Source organism: Neofelis nebulosa, chromosome 1, assembly GCF_028018385.1.
Source record: "Neofelis nebulosa isolate mNeoNeb1 chromosome 1, mNeoNeb1.pri, whole genome shotgun sequence".
In the NCBI taxonomy this organism is placed as follows: domain Eukaryota; kingdom Metazoa; phylum Chordata; class Mammalia; order Carnivora; family Felidae; genus Neofelis; species Neofelis nebulosa.
Window position 1 is genome coordinate 80158531 of NC_080782.1, and position 23179 is coordinate 80181709.

Sequence of the window (23179 nt, forward strand, 5' to 3'; positions counted from 1 at the left end):
CTGGACCCTTGTAATGTTTTGCCATCATGGTAAGCCTTTAATAACCTGATAATAAAAATATAAGTATTATCATAAGCAGTTTGCAGTTTTTTTATATTAAAAAGAAAATCCTATGGAAAGGTGAGAACCTCTGTTCTATTTCCTGGAGAATTACTTATATCACTGCTATATAGGACCTATATGTCTGGGAGAATCTGAAAATAACAAAATAGAAATTCATTGTTTGACTCTGAATGTAGAGTAAAAGGATTAGAGGTATAAATGATCTTGCTTTGAAATAATCGATAATATAAAATCTGCACACCTAGAAAGGAAAACTGCTCCGAGGAGTCTTGAGGAAGCTCCCAGAACATCAGGTCTTGGGCAGAGATTTTAGTAATTTTTAAAGATTCCAATGCTTCATTTGCGTGTGTGTGTTAGGAGCGTGGGGTTAGTGGTAGGAGGCTTAGGAAGGCAGAAACACTGCAACGGCCTCCTCGGCCTGTGCCTCTTGAGGAATCAGAAAGTTTGCCAGCTGTTCACACTATTTTCAGTTACATTCTTCATGTGAAACCTGTGGATTCTATGCTTCATTTTGCTTATGGAAGCATCTGTTACAAAGCATATTGAAAATGGTTGGTTACTTTTTCCATATGTGAGGACTTTGATCCTTTGTGAGAAATTAGTTTATTGCAAATATAGAGTGACTTTGCTGAAAGCATTTTGTTCAACTTAAATACCAGAAGGTGATGCCTTTTATTGTTATTGCACTGAAAAGTCAAGGAGGGTTTAAGTAAATGTTTTCCTAGTAAATTGTAGAGGGAATCTGTAATTCTGCTCGGTGGAAAATCTAAAATAAGCAATTAGCAAAGGCACTGTTTCAGAAAGACATTTCTGAAGACATTTCTGGAAGTCAGTTGTTAACTATCAGTGTAGAAGTGTGCCCACTGCTTGTGACCCTCTCTCTTGACTTGGAAATCCGTTAACACCAAGTAGCTGCTGATTTCATTTTGCAAAGTTTTCTTTGTTAATATCTCCGGATACTGTATAAGGCTTTCCACTGGCATCAACATTTAATTAAGTATAGTCAGCTTGTCTTTGCTTTGTCTTTGATGATTTGAATTTCAACTGCCTTTAGGGAGAAAAATACGGAAGTATATTACTCACCATTTCACATCTGTTGCAGTTTAAAAGACTCAGTTGCCAAGAATTTTATGAAGCATCACTTAGTAATGATTCAGGAAATGATTAGTCAATGCATCTTATGCACAAAGTGGAGGGCACCCTCTGTTGTCCATCTTGCTATGATGCTTCTCTCCTGTGTCCTCAAAACATAGAAGCAGGCTATGAATTTGCAATTTCTTCTTCAGTGGACACTGATAATTGATAAATACATATAAGAAGATTGTTTAAGGTTTTAATTAGAGTGTGAAATCACAGAAATGGGGTGGTCTAAAAAGACCCTCGTGCTAATAATTAAAAAAAAAAAAACTGCCTTCATTCTCAACTTGGATTTCCAACGTCACTTGATACCTCTGTGTGTCAGCTTTCTCCTTTGAAAAATGAGAACATTAATAATTGCACAATGTACATTTGTAAAGGTTTTATTGTTGTGGTTATTTAAATGTAAAGTGCAAATGAAGTTTCTGGCACTTTTTGTTTGGTTTTTGCAATTTTAAGATATAAGCCCATGGAACTGATGACTACATCTTGAATATTTAGGTCTTTGGCTGAAAACTGATACATCATGAAGTTTGCTTCTTTAAACTTTCTTCTTAAATTACCCCTGTGATCTTATTACTTCTCTTACTCCTCTGAAATTGCAATGGATCTTCTTTATTAGCATTTATCCATGTTTTGATTATTCCTTTTAACATTCTGTTATGCTTATTTATTTATATTGAAATAGTTAACATACAGTATTATATTAGTTTCAGGTGTACAATATAATGATCCCGCATTTCTATATATTACTCAGTGCTCATCACAATAACTGTACTCTTAATCCCCTTTATCTATTTCACATATCTCCCAACCACCTCCATGTTTGATTCTTGATTTCTAATGGTTCGTACCTTAGACCTGTGCTATTTCTCTTAACATACAACTCATTAATTTCTATTGTCTCAAGTACCACACCATAAAAATGACCCTCAAATATTTATTCTAGTTTTATAAAGCCTTCAGTATCATATTTTCATATAGTTACTATGCTCTTCTTCTTATGTAGCACACAGCATGTCAAAGACGAACTCAAAACATTTATTCCAAATCTACTCCAGGTTTGATTCTTTGGCGAGACTATAGATGGGTATTCTGTTTTTCCATTGGGGGGCATACAATATTTGGTTTGCTCACTGCAGGTGGGTAGATTATCATTTCTAGAGCTTTTCAGTGGATGGAATTAATACAATCATTTTAGTGGACAGAGCTAATACATTTTGTATATATTATATACATGTATGTATATGTATATTGCATATGTCATGTAAGTGCATATTAAAGATAAAATATCTCATGAACTCATAGTAATATTTGCTATAAAATTTTAGAATACAGCTTTTACTTATTTTGTTTTACATTTCATCTGTTTCTTCTTTCACATTCTTCTTGGAAACACTAGTTCTCAAGGATGCAGGGGATCTTAGAATTAGAGTATCCCATAATTTCTCATTTCTTTTATTCCATATCATCTGCATTATTGTCTTAAGATGACAATTCTGATAATGTTACTACCAACATTATTTATAAAAGCAATTATTGCTTTTTTTCGTTTGTTCTCCCCATTCTTTTATCCTTTTAAAATATAATTGTCCAGTATCTACATTGTCAAACATATAGTATTATACACTATAATGTCTCCTTTTGAACCCTCATTTAGTATTCTATAAGTAATTATGCATTTAATGCTCACCACCAGGCCTGGCAAAAGAATATATTTTATATATATATATATATATATATATATATATATATATATATATATATAATATCTACCTATATACTATATATATTATATATATAGACACATTTATATATATTTAAATTTTTACCTATATGATGTAACCTCCTCTACTTGTCAGTATACACATAAAACAAAGAGCTTCACTGATCAGGTATGTTCTTTATCTTCCTAAGGTAAGAACTGGTGACAGATTGTGTCAAATTGGGCAGATCCAAGAAATTTTTTCCCTAATTTCTACAAATATGTCTCATCCCCTAGGGAAAATATTGAGTTATATATTGATCATAAATACAGAATGGGTGAATCCATTCATAGAGATGAATCCTTAATCTATTTCCTATTCAAGTACTCCTGTTTTACTTTTATGAAGCAGTAAGACATTTAAAAAGCTACTTTAAGTATTTGTGAAGACAACAGATAATCAGAAGATTAAAGTGTTAGTATAAGTACAACGTATTAATTTGTTAAATCACTGATCAATATTAGTCAATTCTTATATATTATCCAAAGTAGACACCCATATAAATATTTGTGAGAATTCAGGTTTATGCAGAATTATATATTTACCTTTCTTTACATAAGAATATTTTCAATTACTGGAATCAACTTCTATATGTTCGACTGTTATTGAAAAGATCATTGGTGAATAATAAGGCACACCATATCAACTATTGTCCAAAAGTAGATATTGTATTAACATATCAATTTATTTGTACTACAGAAATGCTCAGACAAGTTTAGAGAGGTCAAACATTTCTGCATAAAGCTTATTAATAGACTTTGCTAACTCATTTCTACCTGCAAAAACTGATACTAAAATCTTATTTTGAAAATACAACGTATTTTCCTCCAGCAATTCATTCTTCAGATTTAGTTCTAAAAAAATATGTTTTAATTTTTTTTTTTTTTTTCAACATTTTTTATTTATTTTTGGGACAGAGAGAGACAGAGCATGAACGGGGGAGGGGCAGAGAGAGAGGGAGACACAGAATCGGAAACAGGCTCCAGGCTCCGAGCCATCGGCCCAGAGCCTGACGCGGGGCTCGAACTCACGGACCGCGAGATCGTGACCTGGCTGAAGTCGGACGCTTAACCGACTGCGCCACCCAGGCGCCCCTAAAAAAATATGTTTTAAAGAGCATCATTATGTAGAAAGTTATATAGTTTTACTACATAGATGTTAAAATAGGAATAGTCTTCTGTTACTCAGCATGTAAATATAAAAGAGAATTGAATTAGAGACCATTCAGCTGTTAAAAGATAAATTGAGGAATATAAAATTTTTAAGAGTTTATTTGAGCAAAAACTGACTGGAATGAGGTATCACCAAACTGGAAGTGGTCCGGATCCCTCCACCTTCGGGAGTGAGGGGTAAGACTTTTCTACTGCAGAGGTGGAACAAAGCTTATTTGATATGGTTTAAGAGTGACATTATTTGGAAAAGCTAAGTTGGCTGTTTGTGACTGGTTGTCCTTAGGTTTTGATTTTTTAAACTTGAGGCACTTACAGGCTTAGGTTTTGGTTTGTTTTCATAGGCTACTAAGGTATTAAAACCATCTTAGTCTACTGGCCACATTGTTTAATTAATTTATCAGACCTTACATGAATGTTCCAATAAGTTAAATGAGTTGAATGTATATATTTGGTGCCAAAACACTTTTTTCTTTGTCACAGAAGTTCTATAGCCAATAGATAGGAAAATGAGAGAAATATTTCTGTTTCTTTTTGTTAGTTTACCTAACACACTATGATTTACCCATTCTTTCTAATTATTTTAATTGAAAAAAAAAGGATTTTAAAAAAAGAAAAAAAAGGGGCGCCTGGGTGGCGCAGTCGGTTAAGCGTCCGACTTCAGCCAGGTCACGATCTCGCGGTCCGTGAGTTCGAGCCCCGCGTCAGGCTCTGGGTTGATGGCTCGGAGCCTGGAGCCTGTTTCCGATTCTGTGTCTCCCTCTCTCTCTGCCCCTTCCCCGTTCATGCTCTGTCTCTCTCTGTCCCAAAAATAAATAAAAAACGTTGAAAAAAAAATTAAAAAAAAAAAAAAAGAAAAAAAACATCAATATCACTCAATAAAGACTGATTATTTTACATTATATAAGTCACTTCAAAACCAGTATGTATTAATCTTCACCACTTCCACCCACTGTTTTTTGTGTCTCCTAATGTGCGTTATGAACAACTGCATCTTTGGAGCAATGGTGACCACCTCAGTATTTTCATTCAGGTAACTTGAGTTACCATTGCAGGCAGCTGTGCTGGACTTTTTGAATGTGTTTCTAAACCATTATGATACATTAAAATAAGTACAACAAAATTAATTAAGAAAATAAAAATTTAGGATATAAGCTTTGCTATCAGATTTGAGTTCCAATAATGCAAAAAACAGATGTTTAATAATACTTGGTGAATGAATGAAATAATCAGTCATTCAGACATTCAATAAATCCTAGTTCTAATCCTTATAGAGTAACATTGGGCAGGTTATTTGGAAAACTGAAACACAGAAATGTTATTTATAAGACAGGGAATAGCTCACAGACTTGGAGTGAGGACAAATGACATATTGTATGCAAACATCTGAAAAGTGTCTTGAGAATAATAATTGGTCAATAAATGTTCCTTTGTCTTTTATCTTTCCTGAAGACTTTTGTGCTGTTTTTAGCAATATGCTGTCAAGAAGGCTGTCAACCTCTGTGTGACTTTAAATAAGGGTTTTTATTTATGCAGTACCATAGAACTGGGCTTCTAACCAGACAAAGGTGCTCACTCTATCCAAGGCTTAATCTGGAAAATAGCTTGAAGTTTATCAGACCATAAAGTTGCTTGGAGAATTTTAGCACTCTAAATGGATATCTAGGAAAACATTTCTTGAACATCTTGAATGAAACATAACTTGGAATCTTTCAAGAGGACTGTTACCAGAAAATTCACAGGAATGAAGAAAACTCTTTTCATTAGATAGGTTTTCTCATATGAAAGGAACATATTGCTGAGCCAATTTAATTAATCTTCTTTTCTAGGTTTTAGCATTTTTACTTCTTGTGTTGGATGAAATCAGATCAGAGTAGGAGATTAGTAATGGCAGGTGAATTTTTTAATAGAACAAGAACATGTTCTTTTGCAGCCTATTATTTTGTTTCTTAGCATATTGACTTCCCCTTTTGTTTCTCTGATTTCAACAATGATCACTTTTGGCTAAATGCAATTCTCAATTTTATTCTATTTTCTCTCCTAGTAAACAGTAACATTAAAAAAGTAATCATATTTATGCCAAATCCAATGTCCTTTTCTTATTCTTTAAAGTTAAATTTTCTGCAGATATTACATCTGCTGTGTTTCTCTTCTTTCTTGAATCTTGGCTTTCAAAGAGTACCTGTATTCCAGTGATCTTACACTTCCAGAAACCTTTGCTCTATTTTCACCCTTCACCATCCAGTTGCATCAATACAGGCTTTCCTACAATATTTCGTGCTCACCCATCCTGGTAGATATGTGATGTGCCACCACGAACACCTTTAGAGTAAGAAGTAATTATAACTCCTGCTGGGTGTGCACTGCCAGAAGACAGATCCCCACTACTAGCACCTTTAAGGAGTTACCTCAGTTGAAGAGGGACACCTAGCCAAGGGTCATGCCTAGTTCCCTGGGCAGTCATTTCCAATGGCTGATTGGTACAGAGGTGTAAGGCCCAGCCTCTGCTCCATCTTGGGATGGAGAATAAAGGGTCATACCATCTTCGGAAAACCCTGGAGGATTAGCTGAAGTTTCTGTTGTAACTTGATCCTACCTTGAATGCAAATTGTGTAGCCACTCTAGAGAACAGTATGGAGGTTCCTCAAAAAGTTAAAAATAGACCTACCTTATAATCCAGCAATGGCACTACTAGGTAGTACTTTTGTACTACTTTTGGATTTTTGCTACTCAAGGGATACAAAAATACATATTCAAAGGGGTACATACACCCAAATGTTTATAGCAGCATCAACAACAGCCAAGCTATAGAGAGAGCCCAAATGTCCATCCATTGACCGAAAAGAAGATGTGATACACACACACACACACACACACACACACACACACACACAATGGAATGTTGTTCAGTCATCAAAAAAGAATGAAATCTTGCCATTTGCAATGACATGGATAGAGCTAGAGTGTATTATGCTAAGCAAAATCAGTCAGGTAGAGAAAGACAAATGCCATATGATTTCACTCATTTGTGGAATTTAAGACACAAAACAGATGGACATATGGGAGGGGGAAAAAGAGGGAAACAAATCACAGACTTTTAGAGAGAGAACTAACTGAGGGTTGATGGAGGGAGGTTGGTAGGGGATAGTCTAGATGGGTGATGGGCATTAAGGAGGGCACTTGTTATTTTTTTTTAATGTTTTATTTATTTTTGACAGAGAGACACAGACAGCATGAGCGGGGGAGGGGTAGAGAGAGAGGGAGATACAGAATCTGAAGCAGGCTACAGGCTCTGAGCTGTCAGCACAGAGCCGGACATGGGGCTTGAACTCACAGACTGAGAGATCATGACCTGAGCCAGAGTCAGACGCTCAACCGACTGAGCCACCCAGGTGCCCCAAGGAGGGCACTTGTTATGATGAGCATTTGTTTTATGTGTGTTGTATGTAAGTGATGAATCACTGAATTCTACTCTTGAAACCAATGTTACACTGTATATTAACTAACTAGAATTTAAATAAAAATTTGAAAAGAAAAAAAAAAAAAGGAAAGCACATCCCATCTTGACCTCTCCTTTTCCCCAATGTATTGATCCCAAACATACTCCCTAATAAACATCACACTGACTAATCTCCATCTCAGAGCCTGCTTCCTTGGGAACCCAACTTGTGAAAGTCATCTTTTTATTCTCATGCTATATACTCCTTTCTGATGTAATCTCAAGCTCTCTGTAACTCAACTAACATCAGATGATATCCAACTCTTTCTCTTGCTCTGGGTTCTTTTCCAGACTTCAAATGCTGATTTCATACCTAGTGTAGTACATCTTTATTAAGGTATCAGCTCAAACTCAATATGCTGTCAGATGTCAATCTTTCACTCTCTCACCATCCACCATAACCACCTTCTCATCTTAGTTCCACATCTCAGTTAATGGCAACAAAAGTTACCCTCATAGTTCACCTTGAAACCCTGGAATCATTACTTTTTCCTATCTCTCCTTCACTTTCCAAATCAATTTCTTCTCAAATCACGTATGTGTTATTTAGGTAATGACTCTTAACTGTATCTCCATTGTCACTTAGTTACATTTTTTTTCATTCATTCACAAGGGTTTACTATGTCTCAGACCCAGGATGAAGCATTTATTGCCCCTAACATGGAAAATTGTCTTTATTGTAGTTGATTCTCCCTTTCTTCTCTTCCCAGCCCAACTTATCACAGCTAAAACCTAAACACAGCTAAACATACCTAAACATACTTAAAACACAGCTATGATCATGAAATAGTTATGTTCAAAACCCTTAAATGGTTCCTCCTTTTTCATTGAGTATAACCCATATTCTTCAGCTTGCCATTCTAGCTATTTTAAATCTATCCCTGAAACCATTTCTTTTTTTTTTTTTTTTTTTTTTTTTTTTATTTTTGGGACAGAGAGAGACAGAGCATGAACGGGGGAGGGGCAGAGAGAGAGGGAGACACAGAATCGGAAACAGGCTCCAGGCTCCGAGCCATCAGCCCAGAGCCTGACGCGGGGCTCGAACTCACGGACTGCGAGATCGTGACCTGGCTGAAGTCGGACGCTTAACCGACTGCGCCACCCAGGCGCCCCCCTGAAACCATTTCTGAAACACTTCTCTCTCCCTCTACTCTTCTCTTCAATCAGTCTTCACTCAGTCTTTTCCCAGTCATGACACCCATATGTTTTCAGATCTCCATGATAAGTATGTCCTGTGTGCTCTGCTTAGAACACTGTTTTATTTTTTATGCAGGGTGTTCTAAACTCATCTTTTAAATCTCAGCCCCAATTTTGTCCTTGGGTGGACTTCCCTGAACTTTAGGTAAAATTTATCCCTCTTTCCATGTTCTGTTACTGGTTTCTCTTATAGGATTCTGACTTCCTCTATGCCAGGAGCCACATCTTCCTCATGATATATATTAATATCAAATATTTTAAAAGCTACCTTTTGTGGAAGCAAATGAGGTTCCTACTTACATTAATGAGTAACCAACCAAACAATATATTTTTTTTCAGTTTATTGATTTGACTGCATGTTCTTTTACATTTTAGCAGTGTCATCTACATAATATTTGGCTTCAAAAAGTTGAATTGACTTTATAATTAAAAACAAAACAAAACAAAACATGAGTAACTGCACATTCTCTACTCCAACTTACCCAATAAAATATAGCTGCACAGTTGAGGCATTGATTAAGGTTTGCACACACACACATACAGGGGGAAAGACTATAGACACATATATACATAAGAGTGTGTGTGTGTGTGTGTGTGTGTGTGTGTGTGTGTGTGTGTAGTGCTACTAAAGACTAATATGAGACTTTTGGTTCCATGAAGGCAGAAACATGTTTGTGCATCGCAGTATCACAGCTGCAGCACTAGCATCAAGTAAAATGTTTGAAATTACTAGGACATGAGTATTTACTAATGAAAACATAATTTAAATCCCATCCTGAGTACTAAATTCTTGCTTTTTCCAATCCAAATCAGGAGCAGGCATTATTTTATCCTAAATCCTTAATTGATATTCCTTTTGGCAACAACTAGGTAAATTAGTCCTTGCGCTTTTTAGACTGTGGTTGAAATTGAAATGGCACATGGGGTTAATCTCATTTGTGTGTAATCTTGTAACCCAAAGGGTGTCTTGATGCTGAAACAATACATAAGCATCAGGTACTTCTGGCATTGGTTGCCTCTTTGGTACTCCTCTAATATAGCAGTTTTCAAGTCATTTCGACTCACCTGTGTCCCCAAATGTCCCAGTTATACTCTAATTATTCTGACTGGATCGAAACCAACACTGCCTTTAAATTATGAGAGTATTTTAAGGGTACTTTTGTTAAGTCTATGGCATAAAATGGGTTATTTTCCTCCTCTAAATATTGCACAAAGGTGGAAAAATATATTGATATCAAGTAAGCTTTTATTTTTAAATAGAGCTTTGTGACAATAAAATTAAATTCTTCTGGCTTTGACATATTCCACTGCCTCATTCTACTAATGAATATTTTTCAAAACTTACTCCTGTTAAATTTTAAGTCATTGCACTGCATATTTTGTCCCTCATTTAAGAGAGCTTCTTAACTGAGGCCTTAATAAAGAGTAACTGCTTACTTAATTTTTTCTACTTTCTCATACCCAGTTTAGGCCTTTCACCAAACGTATGTGTGTGTGATTATCTGTATAAATTTTCCTTGTAACTTGACTATTACCTTATTCCAGAGAAGATTTAAGAAGATTGTTTATGGAGATTATACTTTGGGTATATACATGTGTTTAGATATACATCAATTTCATAACCATTTCACCTTTATTTCAATACTTATCATTGGTTAAATGTCCAAAATTGAGATTAAAATATCTGTCACATGTACCAAATTACATAAATGTGTATAATTTGTCTTCCTGTCATAACAGATAAAGGGCAACTAGTCAATGACCCAAGACCCATTCCCATTGATTGGGATCAAAAAGTTAACAGGAGAGCACGTGGGTGGCTCAGCTGGTTGAGCATCTGACTTTGGCTTAGGTTATGATGTCAGGGTTTGTGAGTTCGAGCCCCTCATTGGGCTCTATGCTGACAGCTCAGAGCCTGGAGCCTGCTTCGGATTCCGTGTCTTCCTCTCTCTCTCTGCTCCTACTCTGCTCTCTGTCTGTCTCTCTTTCTCAAAAATAAATAAACATTAAAAAGTTTTCAAAAAAATTTAAACAGGAACCAAGGTGGGAGGGTGAACTGTTCTCTAATTAATGAAAGAATCATAAGAATATTATTAGTAAGTCTCCTGTGTGTGAATAGCTTCTTGACACATCTATAAAATACTTCAGGGTTAAGATCAGCAGCATAATTAAGATTTATTTTTCCTTCTGCATCTTTTTTTTTTAAGTAAACTCTAAGCCACATATAAGGCCCGAACTCACAACCCCAAAATCAAGAGTTGCATGCTCTAGGGGTGGCTGGGTATCTCAGTGAGTTAAGTTATGGACTCTTGGTTTTGGCTCAGATCATTATCTCACAGTTTCTGGGATTGAGCCCTGTGAAGGGCTCCACACTGACAGTGTAGAGCCTGCTTGGAATTCTCTCTCTCTGCCCCTCCCGTGCTCATGTGCTCTCTGTCTCTCTCAAAATAAATAAATTTTAAATCCAAAAAAAAAAGGAGTTGCATGTTCTACTTACTAAGCTAACTAAGCACCCCTACCCCTTCCATCTTATAAGTACTTTTTAAAAAATAATTGACAAGGATGGACTTAGATAATTACAGATAACTCGGAGGTAAGAAACAAACTTGGATCAAATAAATGGTGTCACAACTTGCACATGTAGTACCAAGTTAATGCTGAATGTGATTTGACATATTTTCTTTAAAAATCTATTGTTAGAGTTGGTGAATATTTAGCTAGTCAAGAGTTCTCCATTTCCCCTGGTGGTAAAGATTTGATTTCATGTTTGGGATTTAACTAATCTCTGCAAGCAAAATTATAACCAAAAGATTTTGGGGGCTGAGCCTCTGGGTTATAATAATTATTTTTCTTATTTTATAGAAGAGTCTCAACATCATGGCTGTGTTCAATTGCACAGAAAGAATTTAAAGAAGATAACTGGTAGGAAAGTGAAGGTACTAGGGAGCTCAGCCTAAAGCCACATTTGCTTAAAAAGACTGCGATTTCTGTCTGGATTGTTTGTTCACTTGATTTGGCTAGGGAGGAGACCTCCTAGAAATCATAGGGGATATTTTTCTATATCACTTTCCCACTGTCAAACCACTCCTTGCCACTAATACTAGTTCTCAATTAATGTACATTTACTGGTTGATTAAAGCCCAACCATTATTCAACATTTTTCTAGAAATCAAATGCAAATGTATTCTTATATTATCTTACATTTCCTCCATTATAGAACTATCATATACACTATGATAGTAGTGTACTATATCATATAGTAATGCCTGTTAATTTCTAGCTGTTCCCCCATCCCTAATTCTGACTGTAAGCTCAATGAGTCAGGAGTGACATTTCAATCCTTACTGCAGCCCCAGAGCTATCCAAGGGTCAGACACATAAAATAGATGTGCCCAATTGATGTTGAATGAAACAACCATGAGAAGATCATCTTATAAGTATTTTCTAAGGCTGTTAGACCCAGAATGAACTTCAAAAACTTACTTAACATTTCCCTAAGTAAAAGACAAATGTATCAACAGTGCATAGCATTTTCAGAACTGGAATTTCTCCTGGCAATAGTCATTTTTTTTAAAAAACTGGGATTTGAAAGAAAGCCTTGAAGCTACTCAGTCACTAATGGACTGCTTTCCCTACCATGTTTGGTGTTAAGCAAGGCAACAGGCAAATGAGCTTTTTTCTGTTTCATTTTTTGAAATGTGCATACAGGATTGTGAGGGGGCAATTTTTGAGTGTGGGCTTAGGGTGACCAAGTTTCAGCTTGTAAACAGGTTAGGTATATCCAAAAAGCCATTGATGGAGTAAAATGTTGTATTTCATTCTTTGAGCTAGTTGTGATATTGTCCACATATTTGGATTGACATTTATTTGCAGTGGAATAAAGTACAGAAATACCTAGAAAACTTTTGTGTGTGAACAAAAAGGTGACCCTGGCCAAGGAAACTTCTAAATCTTCAGAATATTCATTTAACAATAACAAGAGCTTCTATTTACTAAAAGCTCATTATGTATCAGCTCTTTCATATGCATCAGTTTTTTTTAAATTTTTTTAAAGATTTATTTATTTTTTAGAGAGAGACAGACTGAGTATGAGAAGAGGAGGGGCAGAGAGAGAGAGGGAGACACAGAATCCGAAGCAGGCTCTGAGCTCTGAGCTGTCAGCACAGAACCTGCCTGGGGCTCAAACTCATGAATTGTGAGATCATGATCTGAGCTGAATTTGGACACTCAACCGACTGAGCCACCCAGTTACCCCCATCAGCTCTTTTTATATTACTTAATCCTCAGAAAAGAAAAATGAATTTAGAATTATTAATATCATCCCTTTAAAGATGATACAACTAAAACTGAGAGAGGTTAAGTAACATTCCCAAAGTGACACAATTTATAAAACATGAGTGAGATTTATTATTTTTAAAAGTTTTTCTTTTAATTTATTTTGAGAGAGAGGGAGAGGGAGAATATTAAGCAGGCTCCTCACTGTCAACACAGAGCCTCATGCAGGGCTTGAACTCACGAACCATGAGACCATGACCTGAGCTGAAACCAAGATTTGGACACTTAACCAACTGAACCACCCAGGAGCCCCTTGAGTGAGATTGAAACTCAAATCAGCTCTCAGACTTGAGTTTTTAATCACTATGTTTATTATATTGTACTTAATTTCAGATGATGCTGAAGTGGGGCGTCTGGGTGGCTCAGCCGGTTAAATGCCTAACTCTTGATTTTGGCTTAGATCATGATCTCATGGTTTGGTCAAGCCCTGGGTTGGGCTCTGCACTCATAGCAGAGATTCTGTCCCTCCCTCTCTCTCTCTCTCTGCCCTTCCTCGGCTCATGCTTTCTGTCTCTGAAAATGAATAAAGAATAAACATTTTAAAAAAATTAATGAAATAAGATGCTGAAGTAGAATATAATAAATGTGAATTTTTATACTATAATACCAAGAGCTAACTAACTTCAGTAGAATTACTGACATGCTATCGTGCTATGAAAGATTTCAAGAATTGTATGAGGTAAATAGATAATAAACATACTCATCTTTAGCACCAGTTTCACAGTTTCTTGTGGAAAATTAATTGCATGCCTTTTTTCTTCCCTACGGCATTTAACCTTTTTTTTTTTTTTTTTTTTTTTTAAATCCATTTGCCAAGCTCTGGTTTGGAGCCTGGAATATTAAACTGTCATCTCCCAACCAAAAAAGGACAAGAGTGAAATGAAAATGGATCGCATCCCAAATAACTAAAAGTTTTTTTGGCATTGTTTAATATTTGGAGGGAAATAAGTGAACTGTAATATAACAGAGCAGAAAGCTCCTCGCTGTCATGGTTTGACTACTGCTTTTAACCTCAGAATTAAACAGAACAGAACAAAACACATTTCTTCAGCCCACAATATTCAGTCTCACAGCACCATTTTTGGAGTCAAGTACCCTATCTTTAAATCTACTCTTTTTCTTTTCTAAGCCTCTGAACAGGACACCTCGTATGGTTTTTTCACAGAGCTATCATTCTGTTATTTAAAGATTATTTCCTTTGTATTGGAGGGCTCTACGTCCCTGTTCCGTTAAAATTATAAAGTGAAGATGTTCATAAGGTCTATTTTGTTTGGAGGAGTAATGTTTTAAAAGACAGAATCTAGGGGCGCCTGGGTGGCGCAGTCGGTTGAGCGTCCGACTTCAGCCAGGTCACGATCTCGCGGTCTGTGAGTTCGAGCCCCGCGTCAGGCTCTGGGCTGATGGCTGGGAGCCTGGAGCCTGTTTCCGATTCTGTGTCTCCCTCTCTCTCTGCCCCTCCCCCGTTCATGCTCAGTCTCTCTCTGTCCCAAAAATAAATAAAAAACGTTGAAAAAAAAAAAAAAAAAAAAAAGACAGAATCTAGAGTAACGTTTCAAAAGATGGAATTTAAAGAGTTGTAGATGAACATTATCTACAGGGAGCATACTGTGCAACCTACTGTATAGAGATGTTTTTGCCACCTGTTTTGCAAGGGTTGTTTTTTTGTTTTGTTGAGTTTAAAGATATTGCTTCTGAAGTCTCCTACCCTTCACGCTGTGTTTCCTTCCCTGCCCCCCTCTTTAGTTTGCATTTCAAGATACATTTGCATGAAAAAAGTCCTGTCCTTTAGAAAGCTTTATCTGTTCTGACTTTGGGTGGATTGACCTCCTGGCCATAATTAGTGATGAGAGAGCTTCAAAAGGCTGCAATCCCCCGTTCTTTATCTCAGGTTCCTTTCCCTTTATTTAATAAATTCCCTGCCCCCAATCTCAATGGCAGTCCTTCCTTTCACAAACCCTCTACCTTTTCTTTGGCCTTTGGTCAGGAAACTCATTTTCCCACTGTATTTGTGAGATTTTTACTTAAAGTGCTAGCATCAGCATCACTGCCTGATGTTCCCACTTGTCACTGCCTCCATTTTGCACCTCACTGCAAAAACATGCTTCCTGAGTAGTGGCAGTTCCAAGCTTCTGCTGCACGATGGCACCTACTAACTCCTAATCATCCTTGATCACTGACTTTGGACTCTCTTGACCCTCCTAATCTGGGGAGGTGTCCCTGCCTTGTACTACCATACCATTCTGTGCTTCCACTGGCATAACATCTATCATATTGTTGCAATTGTGTATTCATGTATCTATAAAGTCCATGGAAATGAGGACCACATTAATTTTGTCTATATCCTCTATCTCCTAACATAGCGTCTCACACTTAAAAGGTGCTCAGTACACATATATGAATGAAAGAGTAAATGAATATTGTCCAGCTGCTCTTTGTGCAGTGCTTTGTTAAGCTTTGTTGGGAGGGGGTCCACTAAAGGCAGAGATGGGGGTATAACCTTTGGCAAGTGGTTATTGGCATTTCTGGAGTGTTCAGCCCTTGATACCCATCCACCAGGCTGCTCCACAAATAACTGAGCAGGTGAGGAGCTGGAGAGGTGGGGGCAGGTAACTCTGAAGAATAAACATCATGAACAAAGGCACAGAGGTGGGAAAATGACAAAGAACATACGAGAGGGTCTGAGGTGGCTTCCAGGCCACATCAGCCCTAAACCATTTCCATCTTCCCTGCCAGTCCCAGGCTTTGGAAGCTTCCAAGTTTTATTTCACATGCCACTTATTTCATAATGCTTTTCATGTTCCCAAGAAAGCTAGATCTTTTAAGTTCCTTTAGAGTCTTATAATTTTTTTAGTGGAAGGGACCTATTTCGAACTATAGTCATTTGTGTGCATGCCATCATATCTCACCTGCTCAAAGGCAAACTCTCTGAGGGGAAGGTCTGTTCCTTACTCATCCCCTCGTCTTCTGCCCAGCATAGAAATTGAGCAGATCGTAGGCATTTCTATTATTATTATTATTACTATTACTATTATTATTTCACCCTTAGACTTTAGGGTGAATGTCTTTATCGGTGGTACATGATATGTAATAAATGAAGAAACCTATGTTCTTTGGGCTTTGTCTACCTAACAACCTGTTGTGAACCTATGTGGCTTTATGGACTACTAACATCTCTGGCCACTGGTAACTTACCCCTGGGCCATAAGTCTTGTGTATGAAGTTTAGATATTGCAGAAGCAAGGTAATGTTTTCCATTACTTTTAAATTAGGAACAAACTAGTTAAATTTTAACCTTTAAGCTAGTTGGGAAAACCAACATTTGGATCAGAAAAACTTTGACCATAGAAATAGATTTGTGTTCCTTCCTGTTTTGCTATTTCCGCCAACTGGAAAAGCAGAGGTAGTCATGAAGGAGACGTGACATATCTGGCAGCACAGTTTCTCATTAAAACAGTACATCTAGGCTATCTATGTCTGTGGGTCCATGCTGGTAAGTGTCCTGCTCTGCTCTGTTTGATGAAACAGTTGAGAAGCTAAGTTTCTGTTTCTCAGAGCATAGATATATGACCTTGGATAAGCCTGTTAGTTTGCAGATCATAGTTCCATAATTTTGAAAACAATGCAGGTCAATCACATGATCTTGAAGGTCCCTTCTGGCTTCACATTTGTAGGATTTTCTGACATTTTAGGAAAAGCAAGGAGAGAAATGATTGACTTACAACTTTTCTTTCCATCTTACGCTTGAGGCTGTTCTTACTGCAGAGGGACCTATTATGGCTGAGCCTTCCATAATGTAAAATGCTAGAAAATGCATAGGCATTACTTCTCTTTCAGCTTCTACTTTATTCTACTGGGTAAAATTTTGCTAGGTTCTGTAGGTTGCATGCATTGCCCAGCAACGATATATATGCTAATAGAGGTAAGAGTCAATAGGGCCAGACAAGCTCTTCCTTCTTTCAAATGGCAATAGATTCTATTACAATTGTCAGCATATTTTAAAACAACTCAAACTCAATTCCTTAAGTTATTTAACCAAAAGTTATATCCTTTTTTAATAGGAGGAGAATGTAATGGATTTATAATTTGTTTGGATATATAACACCACTATTTAACTCTTCATTTCTCTTCTCTCTTTTTTTTTTTTTTAATGTTTTATTTATTTTTGAGACAGAGAGAGACAGAGCATGAACAGGGGAGGGTCAGAGAGAGAGGGAGACACAGAATCGGAAGCAGGCTCCAGGCTCTGAGCTGTCAGCACAGAGCCCAATGCGGGGCTCAAACTCATGGACCGTGAGATCATGACCTGAGCCGAAGTTGGACGCTTAACCGACTGAGCCACCCAGGCATCCCTTACCTCTTCATTTCTAAAGGTACTGAATGATATTAATTCATTTTAGGGAGTGGGGAGGTAATACAAAGTGTCCTCTGAAATTGTTACGGTATCCTTTTTAGGGGAATTTTAAGACACCTGAGAAGCCTATGAAAAAAGAAATGAAAATCCACTATAAATCTTGTGCTTAGAAGAAAACATTTAAGCACTGAAAGGGGTGAACCAGCAGAGGCAGGCATATAAAGAAAACGGGATGGTAGAAGGGAAAAATATGTTAGCTTTTTCATTTAAAAATTTTGAAAATCAATGGATTGAATTTTTATTTTGCAAAGTAGTTGATTCTGTTTAGTTTTCAAAATATTGTTATCACATTTTGAATGATTTTAAACTTTACAGATCTTGGAAAATGTCAAATTTGAGTTCTGTTGAGTGGAATTGGATTTAAAATATGTACTTAATTAGGGCGCCTGGATGGCGCAGTCGGTTAAGCGTCCGACTTCAGCCAGGTCACGATCTCGCGGTCCGTGAGTTCGAGCCCCGCGTCAGGCTCTGGGCTGATGGCTCGGAGCCTGGAGCCTGTTTCCGATTCTGTGTCTCCCTCTCTCTCTGCCCCTCCCCCGTTCATGCTCTGTCTCTCTCTGTCCCAAAAATAAATAAAAAACGTTGAAAAAAAAATTAAAAAAAAAATAAAATATGTACTTAATGCCATCTGCAATTGCTAAAACTGAAATAATGTTAACATTTTTATAACACCATAGAATAAATAATTAATTCTCACTAATTTAAATTTATATTTATATCATTTTTCATAGAACTCTTAACAAATTCACTCCTCCATTTCTACCGTTAAAGAAAAAAACACCACTTCTATCCAGTAACTTTTATCTATTGTTAATTTTTCTCTATTTGAGGTTATTTATATAACACCAATGGAAAAACAGTTCAATCACCAATAAGATTCTAGTAGCTAATTCTCCAAAGTTTAGTTCCATTTGTTTTTACATAACTACCTTGCCTTGTAAATATTTAATGTGAAATTAGTCACAGTGGTTATATAATTTGTTTAAAAAAATTACCGCTGTCAAGAGTGGCTTTTCCCTACAGCCCCTTGTTTTGTGACAATAAAATAAAATAGGTAAAAGAGATAAAAGAATGACTTTGGGCACTGATGAGGATTTTTGACTTTAACCTGCCAAGCAGCCAAAAGAATTTCAGGCTTCCACAATGATCAGTCTACATTTTATACTGTATGAAGAGCACGCTGTGCTGAGCCTAGCCCCATAGACACTTTGATTTAAAGACTTAGTTAATCTTAACTCTTACCTGTGCATCCTGAAATGGCCCCAAGTCCCATCCTCAGATAGTACATTTCCTCTTGGGAAGCCTTGGGATAAAAGAGAACTTATGATACTCTAGTAAGAAGTTACAAATGCAAGAAAGCAAGGTAAGATCAAGCAGAAAATGTAGACCAGGACTTGAGATGCTTTAAACTTGCTGAGGATGTCCTCTTGAGCAGAAATAGTTTTGGGGCAGAAGACTTCAAGGCCCAAAAGACACAAGCTTCAAGTCATTTCTGCCAGGTCAGAAGAGCTGATCACAGATGGGAAAAGACATTTTCATTTTCAACCACAAAATTGCTCTTTATTCCTCCAAAACAATGAGGAAAGTGAAACTGAAAGCAAGACAGCACTTTGCTGGTTTTCTTTTGGGTGTGAATTTGTTCACATAGCTCTAAATTCAGAACATGATGTTATATTTTGGCAACATCATGGTATATTGTTAGGGGATGTAGTGTCACACTGAGGAATGTTCATTTCACAAAAGGGATTTTAGTGCTAAAATGCAACCAAATACTATGTGTGTGTACTACATACATACATACATACATACATACTCTATATGTAGTATAAAGTAGTATATGTAGTATATGTAATATATATGGCCTGAGTTTTGGATCTATTTTAAAGAGGGGAAGAGAAAAAAAAATATTGTTTTAAAAAAACCCCACCAAAATTAGAATGCTAAATACCTTCGTTTTTATTTAGAGGCAGAATTTCTCTGATACTTGATTCACCTCTAGTGCAGAAGAGAAAGATTTAAATTATTCCCTGTGAATTTTTCCCCCTTCTATGACTATTCAGATTAATCATTAGGGTGGAATGTGTCTATATTTGCAACAAGGACTGCATTTCTGAGCTTAGAGTATGGCATAAATGGTTTTGTCAAAAGTGATGGAAACATGAGGCAGTCCCTGTTGCATGCCGGTTGCATCTATTCGTGTTTCATTAATGCCTCCAAGTCCTACAGATAACAGTCTCCATAGCATACTCTCTTCTTTCAGAGAGTTGTAGGGTAGAGAAAGTGTGGACTGGGTGCAAAGAAGTGGTGCTTAACACCCTGACTTGAAATGAGTGCACTCCTTTGTAGCACCCTGATGCCACTTCATTCCTACTGGTTTGTTCTTTCCAGCTGAGTTGAAAATTATTCCTGAAATGAACAGGAATGTTTTTATGTTTTTTTATATTTTTCTCGCTTTTTCAGAACATTGAGGTTATCTCTGCCAGTAGCAGGCATTGAAGTATATTATTAATAATTAAGGGTATCATTTCACTGTTGAAACACTGTATATTGTGTGCTGATCATTGTGGAAGCCTGAAATTCTTTTGGCTGCTTGGCTGGCTCCTGCTAAGAAAGCCTCAGGGATTCTTGGGCCTGTGACCTGTATGTGGTTCTGGAAGAAACAGCTTGAGCCTATCGGTCTGAGCCCAGAGAGGGGGTGAACTTACCTTTGGACCACCAACTCCAGAACTCAGCTAGCCCTGGGCAATACCAAGTTACAATTTGGTCTTCTCAACCCTTAAAGAATAAGAAATACAGAATGAAATGTCATTTTCAGTTTGAAAGACATTGCTACAATACTTGCTGGTGATGTTTCTTGAAGAAAGAATAAATCTTGTTCCCATTTTGAAAGCAAAGGGGCTGCTGATTCATTTTTGACAATCGAGCACTTCTCCAGCTCTTGGCATTTCCTTAGGCCAGTCTTTCCTCTTGTCTTTCCCCTGTGAAGCAATCTTTCTCTGACCTGGGTTAACAGAGGTTACAGATGTAGTATGGGGAGGGCACTTACCTGGTTTATAGGCTGAATGGAGAAGGGGAAAAAAATCTAATTCCTACGTGGGAATGTGCAGGGGTCTTTGAAGATTATGTGTAGGTGACACTGAGGAAATATTCTCAACAGATCTTAGCAACAATACCTTTGAGAGGCACAACACAAAGCAGTCATCTATTTTCTTTTTTTTTTTTAAACGTTTATTAATTTATTTTGAGAGAGGGGTTGGGGGAGAGAAACAGAGAACACGAGCTGGTGGAGGGGCAGACAGAGGAGACAGACAATCCCAAGCAAGATACATACTGTCAGCGCAGAGCCCGACACAGGGCTGCATCTCATGAACGTGAGATCATGACCTGAGCCGAAATCAAGAGTCAGATGCTTAATTGATTGAACCACCCAGGTCAGGCGCCCCTCATCTATTTTCTTTTCTTTTTTGTTTAAAAAAATTTTTTTAATGTTTATTTATTTTTGAGAGGGACAGAGACAGAATGCGAATGGGCTAGGGGCAGAGAGAGAGGGAGACACAGAATCTGAAGCAGGCTCCAGGCTCCCAGCTGTCAGCACAGAGCCCAACTCGGGGCTGGAACTCACAAGCCATGAGATGGTGACCTGAGCTGAAGTCAGATGTTTAACTGACTGAGCAACCCAGGAGCCCCTTTATAAGATTTTTTTTATGTTTATTTATTTTTGAGAGAGACAGAGACAGAATGCAAGTGGGTTAGGGACAGAGAGAGAGGGAGACACAGAATCCAAAGCAGGCTCCAGGCTCTGAGCTGTCAGCACAGAGCCTGATGCAGGGCGCGAACTGACAAGCTGTGAGATCATGACCTGACCTGAAGTCGGACGCTCAACTGCCTGAGCCACTCAGGCGCCCCTCCTCATCTATTTTCTTAATGTAAGTTCAGTACTTTTGTTCTGAGGTGATTCATAAATACTGTCACTTCACAAACCCCTTTTGATATTTTCTTTATGTTTGTAATGTCACCAGTTTTTATTTTATTTTTATTTTATTTTTTTAAAATTTTTATTTATTTAAGTATACTCTGCACCCAGTGTGGGGCTAAAAACTACAACCCTGAGATCAAGAGTCACATGCTCTACCAACTGAACCAGCCAGGTGCCCCTGAATGTCAGCAGTTTTTAGATTAAAATGTCATAAAACACTGACTTTGTAGTTCCTCACTTGCATTCCATTCTTCTGGAATGTAACCTAAAAAATCCTGCAAAGCCTCATTCAGTTGAGTAGTATATTCAATAGCTAATTAAAGAAGATAATGAATCAGTTGTTTTTATAAGGACACTTCATTGGTAGGTATAATCCATCCACCAACTAGGGGGAGTGCCTGTCTTCTACACAGCTGGCAGTGCTATTCTGCAAGACTTTAAAATCTCCCTTTTGGTATACATTAGTGGAAGCGAAAATCAAAGGAGTGTCATCTTTAGAAGGCATTGGGACTATAGTTTAGCTGATCAATTTTGCTGATCTAGGATAAATTCTTAATGCAAATTAATCCACCATTACCTATTTCAGAAATTGACACCGGCCTTAATTTAAATGGGATTCCTTTTATACCTTGAGGCCAGCATAGTTTAGATGCAAAAGAGGCATCTGACAATGTTCAGGGCCTTGCGCTGGGGGAATTCACTGGGGTTATTTGATGAAGAGTTATTGGATGGAGAGTGATGAAGGTGATGGTTTGCAGAGTTCCTAGCGGAAATTCTGCATTGTGGCCTATACCATTGTTTCTCAAAATTTGGTGTGCATCAGAATGACCTGAAGGGCTTATTAAAACACAGATTACTGGACCTCAATTCCAGAGTTTTGGTTTCAATAGGTGAGATATAAAGAATGTGTATTTCTAACAGTTCCTGGGTGATATTGTTGGTCTTGGGACCACAGCATGAGAACCACTGGCTTAGAATGTATCCTAACTCCACTAGCAATCCCTCTAGCCCCTTGACAGAGTGGGAAAAATTAAAGGAAAAGAGTAATGGAGTTAAACAGGATGGAGAGGAACAGAGAGGCTTGGGTTTGAGTGGTTAGGCCACACACAGAAATGAAGGAAACTATGAAATCTATAGACTTCTTTCAGTGCTACTGGGATTTATCTCTGCTTAGCTCCATAAGTGAAAGCAAAATTGACATTTATATGATGGCAAACTGTAAGGCACCCGCTGCCAGCACGAGCAGCTCTGACTACCCACTGTTATTTTTAAATGTTTCAGACACCCTGGGAGCAAGTGCAAAAAAACAGACTCATGATCTCAACAATCTGAGGAAAAGGATTCCAGATAGTACACTTCACACAAAGACATTCCTTTCTTCTAAAACAGGTTTGAAGACATGGTGTAATGCAGCAGCAATTATTTTAGGGAGAAAAAAAATACATAAAGGGCCTTTTCATGACTATTTCCAGACCTAAATATCCTTACCACTATTTACCAATGCAGCTGAAAGGTGGGTTATTTCGTTTGGGAACATTTCTTACTCGCCAAGGAAAGGGAAAAAATGGCATGTACAATATGTGGATTTCATAATGAATTATCTTTGTTCCAAACATGTAAACTATT

The 23179-nt window shown here is 37.3% G+C and overlaps 1 long non-coding RNA gene across 1 annotated transcript; it reads right to left on the reverse strand.

Moving 5' to 3' along the window:
- Positions 1-1152: 1152 nt before the first annotated feature.
- LOC131510906 (uncharacterized) lies at positions 1153-20355 on the reverse strand. The gene is made up of 3 exons (XR_009261245.1): positions 20283-20355; positions 18820-18880; positions 1153-1355 (listed from the first exon to the last, which is right to left on the reverse strand). It is a non-coding gene; the product is annotated as an uncharacterized LOC131510906 (long non-coding RNA).
- Positions 20356-23179: the final 2824 nt, after the last annotated feature.